We start from the raw sequence: 20,751 nt of genomic DNA, 5'->3' as shown, positions 1-20,751 counted from the left end.
TTAGCATGGGAGAATAATTGAGTGTCAAAAGTTAGGAAATGTATACTTAAGTACCAAAATGTTGACGTGACGTTTTTCCGGCACGACAAGTATAAAATGACATCGTTTTGCATGTTAACATAGCTAAATAAGCCGAAAACGACGTCGTTTTGCATCCTGATATGACTAGATAATCCAAAAACAACCTTGTTTTGGCTGAGATTTGAATTTTAATATAAATGAAATTAATTTTAATTTACAACTAAAATATTCAAAAAAAGGAAGAAGAAGTTGCAGAAGACATTGGGCAAGGGCTATGCAAGCCCTCGTCATTCTGCAATCTCCTCCTCAATTTATTTATTTATTTAAATAATTTAGTTTTCAATTTAATTTAATTAATATATATATTAAAATTCAAAGAAGCAGCCCTCGCCATTTTACAATCTCCTCCTCCTTTTATTTATTTATTTAAAGAATTTAGTTTTAAATTAAAATTATTAATATTTATACTAAAATTCAAAGAAGAGCCAAAACGACGTCATTTTGGCTCTTCTTTGTTAACTCAGCTCTCCATGCGAGCCACGTAGATGAGTTCTACTATTAAAAGAATGCCATGTATGATTTTCGGGAGCCTTTGCCTGACTTGGCACTCATATGTCCCAATTTTTTTTTTTTTTTAAATGTGGCACTTATGTGTATCTTTTGTAATTTTTCGCACTTAAGTGTCCCCCAATACCAAGTTTTGGCACTTTTGCTGTACTTCTGCCAACAAAAGTTTGATAAATCCTTCTTTACTCAAAACTTTAGATCAATGGATTATGTGTCAATCATGATTATTTCCTACTCCACATTAAATTACATCCTAACATTGGATTTTTTCACCTAACACCTCACGCATGCACCTCTAACACTTTTTTTCAAAGTATTATAAGGCACATGAATCATTAAACTAGCTTGCCTACAACATAGGAGTTGGTGACATTTATGTTTGAAATGGCCCCCTACTTAATATATAGGCACGTTGACTTGATACTATTTGCTGAATATTTAGGTCGATGCTCATGAAAAATTAGCCTGTTTGGTAGCGTGCCAAACAATGTCTATTTATATTCTTTTGTTTCCCAGATCAAGAAAAAGAACAAAAATCCATTTGACAACGTTTTTGTGGAAATCTTATATGATACCTGGATCATTAAACTAGCTTGCCTACACCATAGGAGTTGGTGACATTTATGTTTGAACATGGCCCCCCACTTAATATATAGGCATTTTGACTTGATACTATTTGCCGAATATTTAGGTCTGCGCACATAAAAAATTAGTCTTTTTGGTAACGTGCCAAACAATGTCTATTTATATTCTTTTGTTCCTCGGAACAAAAAACGAACAAAAATCCATTTGATAACATTTTTGTCGAAGTATTATATGGCACATTGATCATTAAACTAGCTTGCCTACACCATAGGAGTTAGTGACATTTATGTTTGAACATGGCCCCCCACTTAATATATAGGCATGTTGACTTGACACTATTTGCTGAATATTTAGGTCGGCGCACATGAAAAATTAGAGCTTGTTTGGTAATGTGCCAAACATTGTCTATTTCTATTCTTTTGTTCTCCAAAACAAAAAAGGAACAAAAATCCATTTGATAATATTTTTGTGGAAGTATTATATGGCACATGGATCATTAAACTAGCTTGCCTACAACATAGGAGTTGGAGACTGTTTGAACATGGCCCCCCACTTAATATATAGATATGTTGACTTGATACAATTTGCTAAACATTTAGGTTGGCGCACATGAAAAATCAGAGTCCATTTGGTAACGTGCCAAACAATGTCTATTTCTTTTGTTCCCTAGAACAAAAAAAAAAAAAAACAAAACAAAAACCCGATTGATAATGTTTTTGTTTCCAGGAATATATTTGGAAAAAAATTAAGATGTAAAAAAGGCTGCTTCTTTGTTCTCGTAAACAATTCTAGAATCAAACCTTTTCCTTTTCTCTTTTCTATTCTTCTTTTCCTTTTCTTCTTATTCTTCCTTTAGCTAGTCGAGCCTCATGGTGGTTGTGTGAGCTCATTGGCCCTCGTCTAGCAAGTTGCCGGCCATGGCCAAGGCCGATGATCAGCTAGAGGAAGAAGAAGAAGAAGAAGAAGAAAATGAAAAAAAGATAAAAAAAGATAAAAGATAAATTTATTAAAATATTAAAAGAAATTTTAATTCACAAAAAAAATTTGAGGGTTGTACCAAATGTATTTCTACTTTGGGAATAAAAATTTTGTCCAATTACCAAACGTTTCCGAAAGCCAAGAAAGTCGTCTAGGGAATAGAATAAAAAAATATTATTTCTAAGTAGAAATTGTTCCCGAAAACCGAATAGTTACCAAACGCACCCTTAGTATAATGTTTGCAGTCGCGGGCAGGTAAGTACCAAATGTGTTGTTTAACTTTTATTGCATTAATTATTAATTATACCAATGTCCTTGTTGTAATATATTGATGCGCAAGCTGAACAAATCCTAGCAATTGAATTTAAGAGCAAGAGAAATTGCTAGAAAAATAAAACGAGAAACAATAAAAGACATGAAAGACTTGCGTGGTTTGGTCTGAGCATAGATATTTATCTCCGTAGGGAAGGCCAATGGCAAATAACCCACTAATCAATTAAAGAATTGCACGACTGCAATCGCTTATATACTAGAATATTTCCCCATTTGTAAAAAACCCAAAAATGGAGAGTAAAACTCTAAACTAGTATACCTATCAACTGTTACGTGTCATCCAACTCAGCAATTTGATAACAAAATTTAACAAAGACTAATGAAGGGAAAATTTATTACAGGTGTATCGAGTTGGGGTTTTTGGTGGTAAAAAAAATTAGTTTATGGTAAATTTGCCATAATGGAACTAATTTAGAATTTTTTGTGGTATTAACTCTAGAATTAATGTCGGAGGAAAAAAATATCTAAGACCTGACGAAAGTCCAACTTAGACTTTATTTATTGTATGCCTTGGACCGTCTTTATTCAACGATTTTAAACTTGAGACATAATTTAACAATGCTATAACTTTACTCAACATTTGCAGTCAGGATATAGTGTTCGTTATCCATGCTAGCTCTCCTAACACCCTAATAGGAATTCACTCCCTAGAAAATGCCAATTAAACTCCATCAAAAATCGGGCTTCTCCAAAGGAAAGGGCTTTGTCATCATGTTTCTTGAGTTCTTTGCTGTCACAATTTTCTTCACAACAACATCGCCCTTTACTATGACATCTTAGATGGAATGGTACATGATATTGATATGTTTTGTTGGCTCGCAATAAATCCGATTATAAGTTAGATATATGGCACCTTAATTGTTACAATGTACAATGATGCTTATCTGCTCAAATCCAAGGTCCAAGAGCAAATTCTTTAGCCATATGGCCTCCTTTGCTATAAAGGTCAGTCCCATGTACTTAAACTCAATTGAAGACAAGGCAACATCATTTTGTAAGGATGCTTTCCAAAACTCATTGCACCACCTGCCATTGTAAATGCATAACATGCTAAAAATATATTAGTAATATCCGCTAAAATGAACGATTTGGAAAACATCCTAAAAGATGATTGCTTGTGTCATGCCCCAAACCCCGGGTATGCACACATCCCTTGGCAATCAACTAAAAAAGCGACGTCGCATAACGTGTCGTCGACCCATTCGTTTTATGCACATGCGGAAGCGAATTAATAATTACCCAAACAATAAACAACACAGGGACAATAAAAGTAGGACAACAACTTTTCATAAAACACACTTTATATACATATCAAGTTAAACCTATAGGTCTATACACATAAGTCTCATTTCAAAAAGAAACTACTAGGCCACCTACACTCCAGACCCTTCCACTTTGAGCTTTGGGTTCTCCATGACACCATATGGGGTGCCCTATTTCCCAACTTCCCTGTCCCGACGGGAGGCTTGTCAAAACCCTGCAGAGGACCCTCCCGAGCCCCGTTAGGATAGTAAAGGTACCATGCTCTAAAACGATGGGGTACCCAGTGACGAAGACCCTCATCGATCCAAACAATGATTTCAACTAACTCATGGGTCAGGTTGGTCCCGAGAATAGGGAAATAAGAGGGCCCATAGTCTATCTCCTTCGTACCCCAAAAGGAACATATAGCCTCTCCATACTAAGGACCTGAAAAATTTTAAACCACGACGGGGTGAGGTAAAAATCTCAGCAAGTCAACACCCTAAACTCCGATTATGATGTAAATTCACTCAAAAGTGTCCTAAACATACACCATATAGGACTTACCTCGCCTTGGCGCATTCCTACATGTTAGCTCATCATATATACCATATGAATACAACAAGCGTATTTAATAACTGGAACACCTCAATTTATCTTTCAAACAATCTCAAGGGTCCCGATTATAAGGCTAAACCGTTATGACACGTCCCATTCCGTGCCACACAATTTTGTCCTATAATCAAGCACAGTTATCTCAATCACTCAGGTGTGTCCCAGTTATTTATGACCCATCGGCCACGGCTAACTCAATAGTTGGCAATCATCCAGCATAACCGGGCGTCGTCCCGCTCCGTCAGGCGCGGCAATGTTTACATCTAGACAGCATTCCATAAAGGAGCATCGACCCAGTCTCCACTGCGACCGGCATCCGTTGACGTGGGGCATTCGAACTTAATCAAGCATTGCCTCCCTAACTCCCGTTGGGTGACGGGTTCCGATAATGAAAAACGCGCATCCATACTTGGCCAAGAATACCATGCTTTACACTTAAATACCTCAATTTCAAATAATAGACTTGGCCAATTTTATTCTTATTAAAAATTCTCGGTAAAATAATTGTGCGTGGTCACACATTTAAATGGGACCAATAAATATGGTACTCTCCCAATTTAAAAATCCACGATTTAATATACTATATAAATTTTCTAGCGAAAAAAAACTGACACCCGGTATTTTTCTAATTAAATACAAAAAAAATCGAATTTTTGCAATATAATCAATAATCATCACAAAGCACTCAATTGCACAAATAAGTAATTGGATTCACATATAAATGCAACCACGAAGGTCGGCGTAAAATTTCACTAACCGGCTATCCCGGCACAATTTACGCTAATTATAATTAATTAAATAAATTGCAAATTATTTAAACTAAGTCACTTAATTAATTTAAATAAACTAACCGAAATAATGTAATTGAGCTAACTAAATTAATCTAACTAGGCTAACTACATTAATTTAATTAAGCTAACTAACTAACCAAACTAGCCTAGGTAACTAATCCACCTAACTAACTAGTTACAGTAACTAATTTAGCACTAATATTAATTAAGGCTAAACTAACCTATTAAGTGCAATTAACTTCCTAATTCGATATTAGGGCATTAACTCATCGGATTAAGGTGGCAACAGGTTCATAGTGACAGCGATGCGAAGATGGTGGAGACCCGAGCCTATGGTGTCTCCAACGGAGGACCGACTGAGGCTAAAACAACCCTTCAAGCTCACGGTTTGAGGGACGGTTTTGTGGCTGCTAGATCGCGGATGCTTGAAGGTCTATGGTGGTTGGAACAGGCGGTTAGGCAGTTAGACAGGAGCTGGCGGCCTGCTGGTGGATGGATAGGCTAAGTTAGACGCCAGAGGCATCGAACGGTGAAGTGGGGTGGTGCTAGTGGTTTGGCTAAGCAATTGAGCTAGCAAACGTGGAGCGGTGGTGGTGCTGGCGCCCAAGCAGGGACTGCTGCTGTTGGACGTGGGGGACGACACGGCTAAAGGGGGAGCTGAGTGGGTTGGAGTTGGATGGACATCAGGGAAAATGGAGATAGAGCATAACCAGAGGGGAAAGAAAATGAAGAAGAAGAAGGAGAAGCAGCATGGAGTTCAGCTAGCTGGGCTGCACATGCACAAAGGAAGAAGAGGGAAGAAGGAGGGAGAGAGAGGCAATCAATAGCAAGCCAAGCCAAATATCTTGGCACTCAAGTGCCCAAGCCTCCAAAGTCTTCAGCCCTCTTTGACAAGGCATCAACCAATGGCAATTTTCCCTCCAAATATTCACAAGCGAACTCTTTTTGGTGGCCAAAAGTCCCATGGCAGTAGCCCATACGAATTTCCCTTCAATTCTTTACAAAACAAACCAAATTGGTGGCCAAATAACCAAATGAAGGTGCCCATCCGAATTTCTTCTATCTTCTTTTTGCCAAATTTGATTTTCCGCAAAAACTCTGGGCTCGACGGAATTTCTCCAAAAGATGAGACAATGTCCCAAAAATAAATTGTGACATGCTCGAACATTCGATTTCCGAAATCAAGTTCAATTTCATGGTGAAAATTGACTGGACGCGATTTTAGTACAACCTAACCTACTATGTAGCTTTTAGAGATTTTATGCATTTGACCCATGATCGATAATTGTCAATCCACATTTGTGCATCTCTGACTCGTAGACGACTCTTTGTTGTCATAAAAATCGCAAGGTTTCAATTACGGGTACCGAGTATAAAATCAATAGAAAATCGGGTTAGTGTCGTTCGACGCGAATTTCGCAATTATGTGGAATCACCCGCAATTCAATTGTGTGTTTCCGTCAAATCGACCTATATCCGATCACTAATCGATTATAATGGTGTCGTATTTGTCACGCCCAAACCCCGGGCACGCAACAACCCTTTCCTTAGTCGATAGAAAGCAATGTCCCAGGACTCATTGCCGACCATTTCTTTTAATTGCAAATGTGGAAGCGTATAATAAAATCCCCATACAACAAAAATATGGGATAGAAAAGTAGGATACCATTTTCACCAGAACACTTTTCATAAACAAACTAGTTTATACATAGAGGCCAACTCTAAGGTCTATGTACAAGAAATCTATCTCCAAGAAGAACTACTAAGCCATCTATACTCCTGACCTTTCCACCTCAAGCTTCGAATTCTTCATACTAGAGACCTGAAAATGGTTATACAATAACCAATGAAATTAAAATCTCAGTGAGTCCTCCTCTAAGCCCGATTAGAACACCAACTTAACTCGAGATATCTCTCCAGAACCACCCCACAAACATGCCCCGACTAACAACTAACAGTCAACAAATCGATTCGCATGCAACCTTACTTGGTATGCCATACCCTGCACGTTGAATCCCAGCACAATGCATGCAATGCACATGGCCATTAGATGATACAATTCATCAATCACATACGAGTCGTATCACAAGCGATCTCACTTGACCATTGCCATACCCTGCACATTATCGATTCATGTATACGTGCCATAAACAATATGCTCAACTCATGCATAATTAGAACTAATGACGCTATGATTATAATGCATTCTTGCCTAACACATATCGATCAATCGCACGGGTCCCAATTATAAGGTAAAATCGTTATGACACGTCCCATACCGCATCACACAATTTTACCTCATAATAAGGCCCAACCATCTCAACCCTCACTCGTGCTTTAGTTATAAATGAACTACTGGCCATAGCTAACTTTCCAGTTAGCAATCATCTGACTTCTGCTGGCCAATCGATAAAAATCGGGCTTTGTCCCGCCCTATTGGGCACAGCTACATCTAAAACTTTTGTTTAGACGGTATCCCAAAAGGGACATCGGTCTAGAACCTACTGCGACTAGCTTCCGACTCCCATCAGTATCGCCCCCAAACTTCTGTTCGGTGACGGTTCAACTTAGCGATCATGTAAACATACCTCCTTAAATCCTTATCTCATAAAAGCGCTCCATCTCCAATGTCTCTCGGACAATCCATTATTCATTTTTTGTAAAAATCACTCGATTCATGCGGATACCCATGCATTTATACACTCAAATCACCTCATAAGATCAAAACACATAAATTTAGACAATTTTTCATTTTCGGGTGAACAATGCACGTGAACAGTGCGCACGAACATTACTATATGAACAGTGTTTCGTGAACAGTGTTTCGTGAACTGTGTTTCGTGAATAGTTAAACTTCAAAATTAAATAACTAATAAATTAAATCCAAAAGTCATTAAAAACACTAATTAAAGCAAGCAATTAATCAATTAAAGTTAACCAAGCTTAATTAAGCACATAAGCCACAATTAAGCAAATAAAGCAAGATTAAATTAAACTAATCTTAGCCATTCATCTAACCACCTATCTTAGGACTAATATAACTTAATTAAATCTCCTAAACTAGAATTAACACTAATTAAACCAACCCTAAACAAGTTAGGTACTAATCAAGGGATTATAAGCTAAACTCACTCGTTAAACGGGCTGGAGACACGGACGCGATGGTGACGATGGAGGCTACACTCGGGAATCTCAACCATGACGATCCAAGGTAGTCTAGGGCTGGAACAGCAACAACAAACACTGCCTCCCACTGCAACTCTGGAAACCGAACAACAAAGAAGGAAAAGGAGATGGGCAGCTAATTGGAACTCCAGCGAGGGGGACCTACTGGTAGCTGGGCTGGGTGGAGGAATGGTTGGAATGGGACAAAAAAGGCTGAAATCGTGAAATAGTGCAGGTGGGTAGGCGGACTGACAAACCGACGAGCAGCAACTTCTGGCCAACCAGCAAGTCAACCGGTGGCTCTGTCCGGCGAACGGCCAAGTCCTCCCGTACAGTTTGGGTGTCCTAAAGACGATGGTGGGTGGCATGAAGGCTGATTCTCATGGGAAGGCAACTATTAACTCAATTTTTCACAAGAAGGCTAGCTGGAGCAAAAACATAAAGAAGAGGAAAACAGGGGAGAAAGGGCTACAAATTTGTTTGGGGCTAAAGAGGGGAGAGAGGGTGATGTGAGGGCTGGTTTCTCTGATTCTTTCAAGCTCTCAAATGCCTCAAAAATAGATAAAGGAGGAGCAAGGAGGAAGAAGATGGCTGCTTAGCTGAAGGGGGACCACCATTTGGCCTTAAAAGTCCATGCCTTCTATCCATTTCACTCATTGCATGCCCCCACCACCTTAGTTGTCATCCAAGGCCAAGTTGTAGCTCTCATCTTCCCCCACACACTTTCCAAATAGTCCAAAATATTGAGTCCCCCAAGGCCTACGAATTTTGGACCCAATTCCCCCAAATCCACTTCATTTCCTCCTCAATTCTCCCTCAATTGGACTCAATTCGGTCCCTATAAATTCAGCTAAGATGCCATTGTCCCTCTCATGATTTTTCCTTATCAATTTGTCTAACTTGAATCTAAAAAATGTGGTAAAAAATGGTCCTATGATTTTCTTGTTAAAAAATGGCTCTACTTTGAATTTTCGCCAAAAATCTCGGTTTGCAGAAAAATCTTCGGAGGATGAGTCGACATTCCTAAAATGAATCGTGACACGATAGAACTTTCAATTTCTGAAATTGGGTTTAAATTTGTGATCAATTTCAATCTGGTGCGAATTTAGCGTAACCTAGCCTACTAGGTAGCTTTTAGGAATTTTTGATGCAATTGACCCATGGTCGATTATTTTCGAGTCACATTGTACATCTTCGACACATTGGTGACTCTCGGTTGTCATGAAAATCCCGAGGTTTCAAATATGGGCACAAGATACAGAAATAACAAAAAAATCATTCTAGTGCCATTCGACAATAATTTTGCAATTAGGTAGAATCACCCATACATTAATCACATGCCTTTGTCGAACCGACCTATCTCCAGTCTCTGGTCAATTTTGACAATGCCGTAATGACCCTTGCAGATTAGCATGGTCGAGTAGTCGATTCCTGGTCGAATTCTTGAGTCTATTGCGTTTAGATTCTTTACGACTTCACCTAATAGACTAGTTATCTCATGAGTGGCCAACTTAGAGAAAAGAATTATTGGCACGTCGATGAAAAGTCCAGCTTATTCAATCGAAAACAGAACTCGAAAATCAAGATGTCATAGTATTGACCCTTGCCGATTATCACAGTTGAGCGATAGATTTCCGATCAAATTCTCAAGTTTGCCACGTTTATATCTCTTAACTGCTTCACCTATAGGTTAGTTAACTCGTGAGTGTCGAACTTAGAGGACCATAGGAGTGTCGACGAAATGCCCATTTCATATATTCAAGATAGGGTCAAATTTCAAGATGTCACAGCTTGTATTGTGGATTTATGTAAAATTAATTTTGAATTTCAAACGGAAAATAAATGGAAAAGCAAAAAATTTACACTATGGTCACCCCAGAACCTGGGAGTGTCTTCATGTTTAATATCCACAATAATTAAAAGCTAAAATAGGGGAATTTCTTAGAATCTGTATGCGACTATAGAGGTATTATAATTTATAAGGTGTTTGTAAAACAAAATTTACCTCACTCATTTTTTTTAGTAGTTAAAGCTGTTGTTAAAAGATATGCCAAATAGGTTCTCTTTCATATGATATCTAGAGTATTTTTTTTTCCCGTATAAGCGAGTTATGTGCTTCATTCCTATTCTTCAATAGAAATGTGGGGATTAATGCCACTACATGCCCATATTCACAACAATTCAACTAAACCAATCTCAACTTAGGAAAAGCAAGAGCGACAAAGCCCAAATTACTGGACTACAAAGCAACTAACAGGCTAGCCTTCAGCAAGGAAATGCCCTTATTTCAATCCACATTCCACATGATGTGCCAATTAGCCCATAGGTGCTTATGCCTTGCAGTAGTATTCTTGGAGCTAAGGCCCTGCAACTCCCCAAACCGACAATCAATAGCAAAGTCACGGCAACGGAAATCCTCACCTGCAATGGACCAAGTGTATGTAAAGACATGAGCAGTAGAACCATCTGGACCAGGGGTCTGATCTCCATTCATAGACATTAAAGCTTCTTTACTTTCTTCCCGAGTTATGGGCATCGTTAAACTTTGCTGCGGATCGTCTACTAGCTTACAATTCAGTACAGCATTCAGACAAGATACAGAGATAAGTGTACATTGCCCAAGAGACATTTTGAGAAGTCAATAGCATTCAGAACTAACATATATTTGCTCTTCTATTTCCCCTCCCCTTCATCCATGGTGAGATACCTGACGGTCCCCATGGATGTTTTTAAGTGCTCTATGAAGATAAGCGGTGTCTTGATCCCCCAATTTAGCCCGTTGCACTCTCGATTTATGCCTACAAAAAGATTCTACATAGGATTGAAGCTTCCAAAGTTTAGATCTCAAAAGATATTCCTCCCGCAGAATGGAAGGATATGGATTGCCCGAGTGTATTGTCTGCTATAGACGCAAGAAATCCACTTTAAGATGATTCATATTCTGAGGAAACTAATGGGAATGCTCCGTTTTAAAAGCTTCAGGGCATCTTTAACATTGGAAAGTAATTGACAAAAAGCAAAAACTGATGCCCTATGTTCCTTACAGTGCAAAGCTCTATTCACAACCTCCATAAAGAGAGGATCCTACTTACTCCAGTAATTAAAGAACTTACATGGATGTCCAGGATCAAGTTCTTGAAGCTTCATTAAACCAATAATCCGCTGCTGCTAGTGAAACGAAATCGGCATATGAATTTACAAAGTAGCTCATCCATGCATCATTAACAAGAACCATGTCCCACTTCCTTTCTACAAATTCAACAGGCCTCCTATTTGTCCCTATAAAGAAATAACCATTATACTGCCAGATCAAGCAAACCAGCCTCAGAGAGCTACATTTAAAGTCATCCATATCATGACCAACAGCTTCGTCAAGATTACTTTATTGAAGAAAACGTTGCGCCTGTCTCTTGTACTATAATTATTGATTTTTTAGGTTACTACTTAAATATCTAGATATTTTCTTGTAAGATATTTTAAGTAGAAATGTGTGGCTAATAGATTGGCCACATCTAGCATTCTCTTAAAACATAAGGGAAGAAATTTTCTCTAGAAATATCTTGGCCTCCTTCTTAGGCTTATAAATAGCCAAGTGCTCCTATTTGGGCGTGCACTTAGTTCCTCTAGTGTGTGTATAAATTCTCCCAATTGATATTGTGGAAAGTGTCTCTAATAAAAAGAATGTGTGTTCTTTAAGAGAGCTTTGTGTCTTCCTCAACATACTTGATTTGGAAATGCACGGAAGCCCCATACCATCCTGTCGATGGAGAGAACGAACCACGCCCCAATGTGTAGTAGCAGAAGAGGTATTAGTACTCACATTGAACATGTCCCGAGCACCCAAAAGATTGGAATACTCAATAATTTAGAAAAAGGACAGGGAAAAAATACAGATCAAGAGATATTGGATACTTGGTGCAAGAGATGCATATAGTTAATACACCTTTATGTTATTGCTACTGAGGGAGATTGCTTGATTTGGATCCTTTTGCAAAAGAAGCAACACATTGACAAGATCTTCATGATTGGGTTCAGGCCTTGGGTCGCGGTGCTTCTCGATCACTTTGTTGTACAGCTCATCTAGATCCCTAAAGCTCTTCTAAAGCCTTGCTTCCAATCCACTGAGCTTTTTGAACCAGGACATTCATGGAAAGATATCAGTAAAACTAACCCTCCTATAAGGTTTTGTATTTCACGGGTGGTCTCGTGAAATTTGCGCTTAAAACCGCCAGCTTCGACTTGACATTTCTTCTCCAAAGTGACCCGGCACATGATGTTGTTCACTTCTTCCCCCCTCACTGACTCAAATACCTGGACTCTCTAAGTATTGAGTAGCTCTAGGTTCACCATTTTCCTGAGCTCTCTCCGGGAATCACCGAAAGCATTGAACCCGACATCCGAAATATATATGATATCTTCTTGGCGACATGAAGTGCTGGTCTGCTAGAGAAGGCGCGATCATTGGTCTTGATTACTTCCGTAGCCACATCATCTGATGAGATGACCAAAGCTCGGACTGAGCTGAGCTGGAGGAACATGATTGGTCCATGTTCCTTTTAGAGGCGCATGAATGAGCGATGGAGTGAGGAGCCGAGTAGATGAAGGTATCCAATCATAGCCAACTTAATAAGTGAGTAGATGGAGTGAGGACCGGGAGGGGGATTCCAGGCATATCGTGTTGGAAGTTTATTTGTAAAACAAACAAAGTGCAGTTTTCCTTATTCCACATAGGAAAGTTGGGAGGAGATGGGCCAAGTAATAAGTGCGAGCCTTCTCTAGTGTGTTTAAAGAAAAGGATGAGTGTGAGCTAGACCCCATAATATCCGTGTGCGGGTGCACAAATAAGTGTGTGATTTTGGTGCGATTATTAGACACACTTAACACTTTTTGTGCCTGTGGCTAAACCTTTATTTTTACTTTATTTCGTACAGTTAACTTATTATGCTTTCTTAGTTAACTTAACATTTTTTTGTTTATTAAGTATGTTTGTATATTAAGAAAATTCGGAATTATATTTATTTAAAAAATAAAATCATTATTTTTTTATTATTTTGAATTTTTATATATGTTCAACACAACTTTTGGAAATTATACTAGTTCAGTTTGCAACATTTCCCGAAAAGTTGCTTTCATTCATTTTACAACTTCTTGGATACCTTTGTTCATTTTACGACTTTTTTTGAAGGGATACCTTTGTTTACTTTGCAACCTTTCGTGAAGAGTTGCCTATATTCTTTAAGACCGACTTATATATGTGTGTGTGTGTGTGTGTGTGTGTGTGTGTGTGTGTGTGTGTGTGTGTCAATTTTCGGATGAATGAGTATGAAATCATTTTTCGAGTCTTCTTTCCAACACTACAACCATCTTTTCAACTTTTTACTAGAGAGACATTGAAGATATACTAGAATTGCTATATAGTATTCTCATTTGAGAATTTGTTATATCATGAACGATATTTGTTTGTGACTATTAGTAATATTATAGAGCAAATAAATCCTTAAAGAAAATAATATCACGCTTCAAAGTCTGACTTGATTGCTCTATTGATTCGAAGCTATCTTTTTCCAACATCTCCCATCTTCTTTTTCTTATCAATCAAAAGCAATAACAAGACTAGTATGATGAGAGGAATTGCAAGGGTGACAATGAGCTGAAAATTCATGGTGTAATAATCTCCCTTGAGTAAGAAAGATAAGATAGTCATATGAAAGGATGACGATTCTCCGTCGTTGTATGGTTTTAGATTACATGAGACAGTAGGCAAGTTTCTTACAGCGTTACATTTGGTTAAATTGAGCTTCCTTAATGTAACAAGTGAAGATAAAACTTTTTGCTTGTATTCAGAAGCAGCTAGCGTCAATTTGCCACGCTAAATTTCCTATATAAAACGGGAGATGGTGACAGTTGATTGTAGATGATTCGCGATGGAGATAAAGAGATTCATTAATACTCTATTGGCAAATCATTGGCAACGAGGCTAGTTCCACCTTTCCAGAAGCCCCAAGAACAATTCAAGTGAAGTTCTGGTGCAAAGGTTTCTCCCAACTACATGAAAATTCTATATCCACGTTTGGAACACATACAGCTCTGAAACTCTGGTTATGCCGTTTCACTTTTCCTGAGGATTCTATCCCATGTATGCAAATCAATTTTCGTCAACACCCAGGGGTAGTTAAGTAAACCAGGTGACAAGACAACATGCTAAAACTCGTGAGTGGCTTGGCTTCATCACTGACTTGTGCCCAGGGAAAAGGCAACATGGAAATTGCGAATCGAATTTCTATTCTTTCTAGAGCTTCTGAGATTCCAATAAGCCGATACACCCCATGAATTGAACATGGTATATGTTGACCAAACTCGACTACCACAGAAACTTATTTCCGTTGCTCCTTCTTGGATTATGTGAAGATTTGTTTGGATTATTCTGCTTCATTTTGGGTAATCTTTCCTTTCTCTATTAAATTAACATTTGCTCATTATAAGACCCTGCAATGGATGGTAATCAGATTGATTAATAGTCTACTGTCTCAGCATCCAGATGAGTATGAATAAAGAGTTTTATCTAGTCCACTAGGCAGACAAAAAGGCAAAGTATTTCATTACGTGGTTAGTTGTGTAATCTGGAAATATTCTGTCATCTGGATCTATTATGTACTTCTTATCGATTCCCATGTATCTTATACTTGCTGCAAAGAGGGTGAAATGGTCTATTCCTCTCTTGTCTAACCAAAAGAGATCTGTATGTCGAACAAATGATCAACACAAATAATAAACATTTCCAGTATATATCTATCTATTAGATAGAAGACAATAATGTTGAATTGACATGCAAAGCTACAGCCATAATCACTGGTATAAAAAGATAAAAGCACTGAAAGCAAAAAGTAGGTATCCATTAAAGCATATCTTTTGCACATGACAAAAACTACCAAAGTCAAATATTTCTTTGGTCTTTATCCATATAATATATCCAAGAATAGCTGCTGGTAGGAAAATTCGAAATCATATCTTTCTTTGAAGGTGGTTGCTGATGCCCGAATTTTTGTCGGTCTTGTAGGCATTCGTTTATTTCGCACAAAAAAGAAGTAATATAATAATAACAACAAATTCGGGTAGGGGTCTGACTCATTTTTTTAAATAGGTTTTGGATCGGGATAAGCCGATGCGTCCAGCCTTTTTTTTTTATTTATAAAATTCCCTCGCCCATCTCTTTATTTCCTTCTAAGCTCATTTCTGTCCTTTTTTTTTTCTTTCTTGAAAGCCTAGCAGAGCTTAAACAAAGCCCAGCCTTATTCCCTTTTCATTACTTTGCATACGCTTATGACACGGCCCACGGACGAAGCATGATCCAAGATCGTCCGTGAGGGGCCGTGTCACGTACAAGGGGCTGCCTGAAAGCAGCCCACGAACAACCCATGAGCAAAACGAGCGGAAGGCCCATGTGCAGCCCATGAGCGACCCATGAGCGGTGTTCGAGCAGCCCGTGACGGTTCAGCTGGTCGCGTGTCAGACGGACCTGCAACCCTGATCTTGCTTCTGACACACGCCCATGGTCTGCCCAAGGCATGACGCGCGCGACCCATGGACTTCCCAAGGGCCTGCCGGGTGCAGACCATCGAGTAGCCTTCGAGTAGCCTGTTGTATAGCTTGTAATGATTATACGGATTCAAAATGAACCGTTGGATCGGAGGGACGATCCACGGCCGAGATGCGACCCACTCTTGTATAAATAGGGATCCCTCTCCCACTTTGTAATCAGTTTGTTCACAAGCAATATACACTCTCTTTGCCCATTCGGTTCTTGTGTTCGAGCGTGTGTGTGTGTAAGGCTATATTGGGATCACCGATCCTAAGGCCGCGCGCTGTTTGATTGACCGAAATTGATCGACCCGTGACAAGTGGTATCAGAGCCATCATTTCCAAATGAAATGGCTGATCCTCGCGCTAATGCTTTGGTCGTTCAAGGCGATGAGCGTGAAGATCGTGGGCATCCAGCCAGGAGGGCTACCCGGTCAAAAAAGGCCCGTGCTGCCTCGTGTGCGAGGGATCCGAAGAGGGATCTGGAAAACCGTCTGACGGCCATAGAGGAGACCGTCACAGACGTCCAGGCGTTTATGGATGACCTGCACCAGACCGTTGATGGAGCGGAAGCCGGTAGGGAGGAGTTCTTGGCCGAAGTGCAAGAGCTCCAAGCCGGCATGGGAGAGCTTCGTGTCGAGGTGCAAGGATCCTTCATGCACGAGCTGCAGCAGCGGGATGAGACTTGGGAAGCCGCGATGGCGGCCATGCGGGCGGAAATGGCGGAGATGAAGGGCAAGCTCGTGGAGCTTGAAGCAGCACGCGTGAACGGGGGTGATCACTGTGCAGTCCCGTCCCGATGCACCCAAACCAAAGGAGTTCAAGGGCTCCCGGGTGGCAAAGAGCGTGGACAACTTCCTATGGTACATGGAATGATACTTCCAGACCATGGGGACAACCGACGACATGATCCAGGTGAACACCGCAGCCATGTATTTAGCTGATGATGCGCTGCTGTGGTGGAGACGTCAGTTGGATGTTAGGAATGGTGATCCTATCGTGACATGGGCTCAGTTCGTCTAGGAATTTCGGCGAACCTACTATCCCGCTTATGCGGAGGAGGAAGCCCGAGGGGAACTCAAGCGCCTAGAGCAGAAGGGTGGAGTTCATGAATATGTGAAGCAGTTCTCGGAGCTGTTACTCCAAATCCCGTCCATGACCGAGACGGAGGCATTCCACCAGTTCATGGGCGGACTCAAACCTTGGGTCAAACAGGAGCTCAAACGGTGCAATGCAACGGACCTCACCATAACCACTTCTGTGGCCGAGTCCCTTGTTGAATATAGGCCGGCGACCGCCGCCAAGCCCGACTTTCGACCGAGAGAAAAGGCCATTGGTGGGGGAGATCGAGGCCGGTTCCCTCGACCAAATGCTGGCAGACTGCCTTCGACTCCTCATAGGAATCAACCCGAGTCGAGCAACGGAGGATACCAACGCAAGGTACGCACATACAAGTGCTTCTTTTGTGACGGTCCCCATATGGCTCGGATTGCCCGAAGAGAGGAAAGTTGGCGGCCCTGTGCAAGGAGGACAAGCCGCGAGAGGAGGCGCGGTTGGGATTGTTGCGGATCCTTGGAACAATCAAGGCCTCCAAGAAGGCCAAAGAACCGAAAGGAATGATGTTCGTAGATGTGAAGATCGGAGGTACCATGATGAGCGCACTCGCGGATACCACGGCGTCCGATCTGTTCATATCCAAAGAGGCCGCGAAGAAGCTGCATCTTCCGATCGAGGCAAATGAGTCCGGTTGGCTCAAGACGGTGAATTCCAGAGAAGTTCCGACCAGTGGCATGGCCAGGGGCGTGGAGTTCCACCTGGGTCCTTGGACCAGCAAGGAAGATATCGAGGTAATTCCCCTTGATGACTATGACTTCATACTCGGTTTAGGATTTCTCGACCGGATCAATGCGGGTGTCATGCCCTTCGCGGATTGCATATGCATTATGGACAAGCGGTGACAATGCATGGTCTCGATCTACCGTGAATCGGGACACGATAGGAAGATGCTATCTGCCATGCAGCTAGCCAAAGGGCTGAAGAAATGCGAGGTGACTTTCTTGGCGGCATTGAAGGAGGAGGGCGCGGAGGAAAGCTCGGTACCGGAAGAAGCATCCCGAGTCCTCGATGCCTTCCAAGATGTGATGCCGCTCGAGCTGCCCAAGAAGCTGCCTCCTCGGAGAGAGGTCAACCATCGGATCGAGTTGGTACCCGATGCTTGACCACCGGCCATGGCTCCCTATCGCATGGCCCCGAGTTGGAGGAGTTGAGGAAACAGCTCAAAGAGCTGTTGGATGATGGATATGTTCGGCCATCCAAGGCCCTGTTCGGTGCCCCAATCTTGTTCCAAAAGAAGCATGACGGATCCCTCCGTATGTGTATCGATTACCGGGCATTGAACAAGCTGACCGTCAAGAATAAGTACCCGATTCCCCTTATTGCTGACTTGTTTGATCAGCTCGGAGAAGCCCGTTGGTTCTCCAAGCTCGACCTTCGATCGGGATATTATCAAGTGCGGATTGCTGAGGGGGATGAGCTGAAGACAGCATGTGTGACCCGCTATGGATCATACGAGGTTCTTGTCATACCATTCGGCTTGACTAATGCGCCAGCTACGTTCTGCACACTCATGAACAATGTACTGCATCTGTTCCTTGATCGGTTCGTTGTAGTTTATCTTGATGATATAGTGATATATAGCCGAACGCTCGAAGAGCATATTGAGCATTTGAGTCGAGTTTTTCGGACCCTTCGAGAAAACGACTTGTATGTGAAACGTGAAAAGTGTGCCTTCGCACAAAAAGAAATTTTGTTCCTAGGGCACATCGTTGGGGGCGGACGTGTGTGGATGGATGCGGCCAAGATCCGTGCCATTGTTGATTGGGAGCCACCAATGAAGGTGACTGAGCTGAGATCCTTTCTTAGTCTCACGAACTACTACCGGCGCTTCATCCGGGAGTATTCGCACCTCACCGTGGCACTCACGGACATGCTGAAGAAAGAAAGGCCGTGGGAGTGGATGGATCGGTGTCAAGAAGCGTTCGAGCGGTTGAAGCGGACCATGACCAAAGATCCGGTGCTTATGCTGCCCGACTACACCAAACCATACGAGGTGGAGACCGATGCTTTTGATTTTGCCATCGGTGGTGTCTTGATGCAAGAAGGTCATCCGGTGGCCTTCGAATCCCGAAAGTTGAATGATGCCGAGCGACGATACACGGTCCAAGAGAAGGAGATGACCACGGTGGTGCACTGCCTTCGCACATGGAGGCACTATATCTTGGGGTCCCGGTTCATCGTGAGGACCGACAATGTGGCTACAAGCTACTTCCAAACCCAGAAGAAGCTCAGTCCGAAACAAGCTCGGTGGCAAGACTTCCTGGCCGAGTTTGATTATGTGCTGGAATATAAGCCCGGAAAGTCCAATTCTGTGGTCGACGCCTTAAGCAGGAAGTTCGAATTAGCCAACGTGGTGAGCAGGCCCAATTGCCCGTGGGATGATCGTATCAAGGAGGGGCTGAAGCATGATCAAGCAGCCCAAGCCCTCCTTCGATACGCCCAAAAAGGCTTGACGAGGATATTTTGGCTTGAGGATGACCTCCTCTACACCAAAGGACAGCGACTCTATGTGCCGCTCCATGGGAAACTTCGAAAGGAAGTCCTAAAAGAGTGCCATGACTCCAAATGGGCAGGACATCCGAGAATCCACCGCACCATGGTGCTTGTTGAAGATCAATACTACTGGCCGCACATGCGAGACAATGTGGAGACATACGTGCGGACGTGTCTTGTTTGCCAACAAGACAAGATAGAGCAACGGTCCCCCGTGGGGCTCCTTGAACCGTTGCTTATCCCGGAACGTCCATGGGAGAGTGTCTCCATGGACTTCATCGTGAATTTGCCCAAATCCGAAGGGTGTCGGGCTCTCATGGTTGTGGTAGATCGCCTCTCCAAATATGCGACGTTTGTGCCAACAACAATGAATTGCCCAATCGAGGAAGCTGCCAAGCTGTTCCTCAAGCACATTGTCAAGTATTGGGGTGTTCCACGCACGATCGTGAGTGATCGCGACCCTCGGTTCACCGGACGACTTTGGACCGAGCTCTTCAAGTTGCTGGGGACGAGTCTCAACCTTTCCACCAGCATGCATCCACAGACCGACGAGCAAACCGAGCAAGTGAATGGACTGCTGGAAATCTATCTTCGGCACTATGTGAGCAATACACAAGCGAACTGGGCACGGCTGATCAACGTGCCCCAATTTTCTTACAACTTGCAGCGGAGCGAGTCCACGAACCAAAGCCCGTTCGAAATCGTGACCGGGCAGCAGCTGCTCACGCCAAGCGCAATCGCTTCAGGGTATCGAGGAAGCAGCCCGTCCGCATATAAGCTCGCTAAGGAATGGGGTGAACACGCGGACTAGGCCCGGGCGTGTCTGGATAGGGCCGCGAAACGCACGAAGAAATGGGCTAACAAAAAGCGACGGGATGTGGATTTTTAGGTCGGGGACTTGGTGCTAGCCAAGTTGCACCTCGTCCTTTGGTACAGAAACGTGAACAAAGGGTTGATCCGTCGCTATGAAGGCCCTTTTCGAGAGATACAACGGATTGGAAAGGTGGCGTACAAGATGGACTTACCGCCCATGTTCAGGCTCTACCCCGTGTTCCATGTGAGCATGTTAAAACCGTTTCATGTGGACGAGGATGATCCGGATCGGGGCACATCGCAGCGAGTGCCCCTTAGGGTGAAGACCTCTTATGATCGGGATGTTGAGTGTATCATGGTGGATCAGATCATACGGAAGAAATATCGGGCAGCAAGGAAAGAATACCTCATCCAGTGGAGAGGCCTTCCTGAGAGTGAAGCAAGCTAGGAACCC

At 42.0% G+C, this 20,751-nt stretch overlaps 1 long non-coding RNA gene across 1 annotated transcript; it reads right to left on the bottom strand.

Annotated features, from left to right (window-relative positions):
• Nucleotides 1-6,800: 6,800 nt before the first annotated feature.
• LOC120288898 lies at nt 6,801-8,830 on the bottom strand. Its single transcript, XR_005546813.1, has 2 exons — nt 8,265-8,830; nt 6,801-6,954 (listed from the first exon to the last, which is right to left on the bottom strand). It is a non-coding gene; the product is annotated as an uncharacterized LOC120288898 (long non-coding RNA).
• Nucleotides 8,831-20,751: the final 11,921 nt, after the last annotated feature.

Source organism: Eucalyptus grandis, chromosome 10, assembly GCF_016545825.1.
Source record: "Eucalyptus grandis isolate ANBG69807.140 chromosome 10, ASM1654582v1, whole genome shotgun sequence".
NCBI lineage: Eukaryota > Viridiplantae > Streptophyta > Magnoliopsida > Myrtales > Myrtaceae > Eucalyptus > Eucalyptus grandis.
This window is presented reverse-complemented; position numbering and strand designations above follow the sequence as displayed.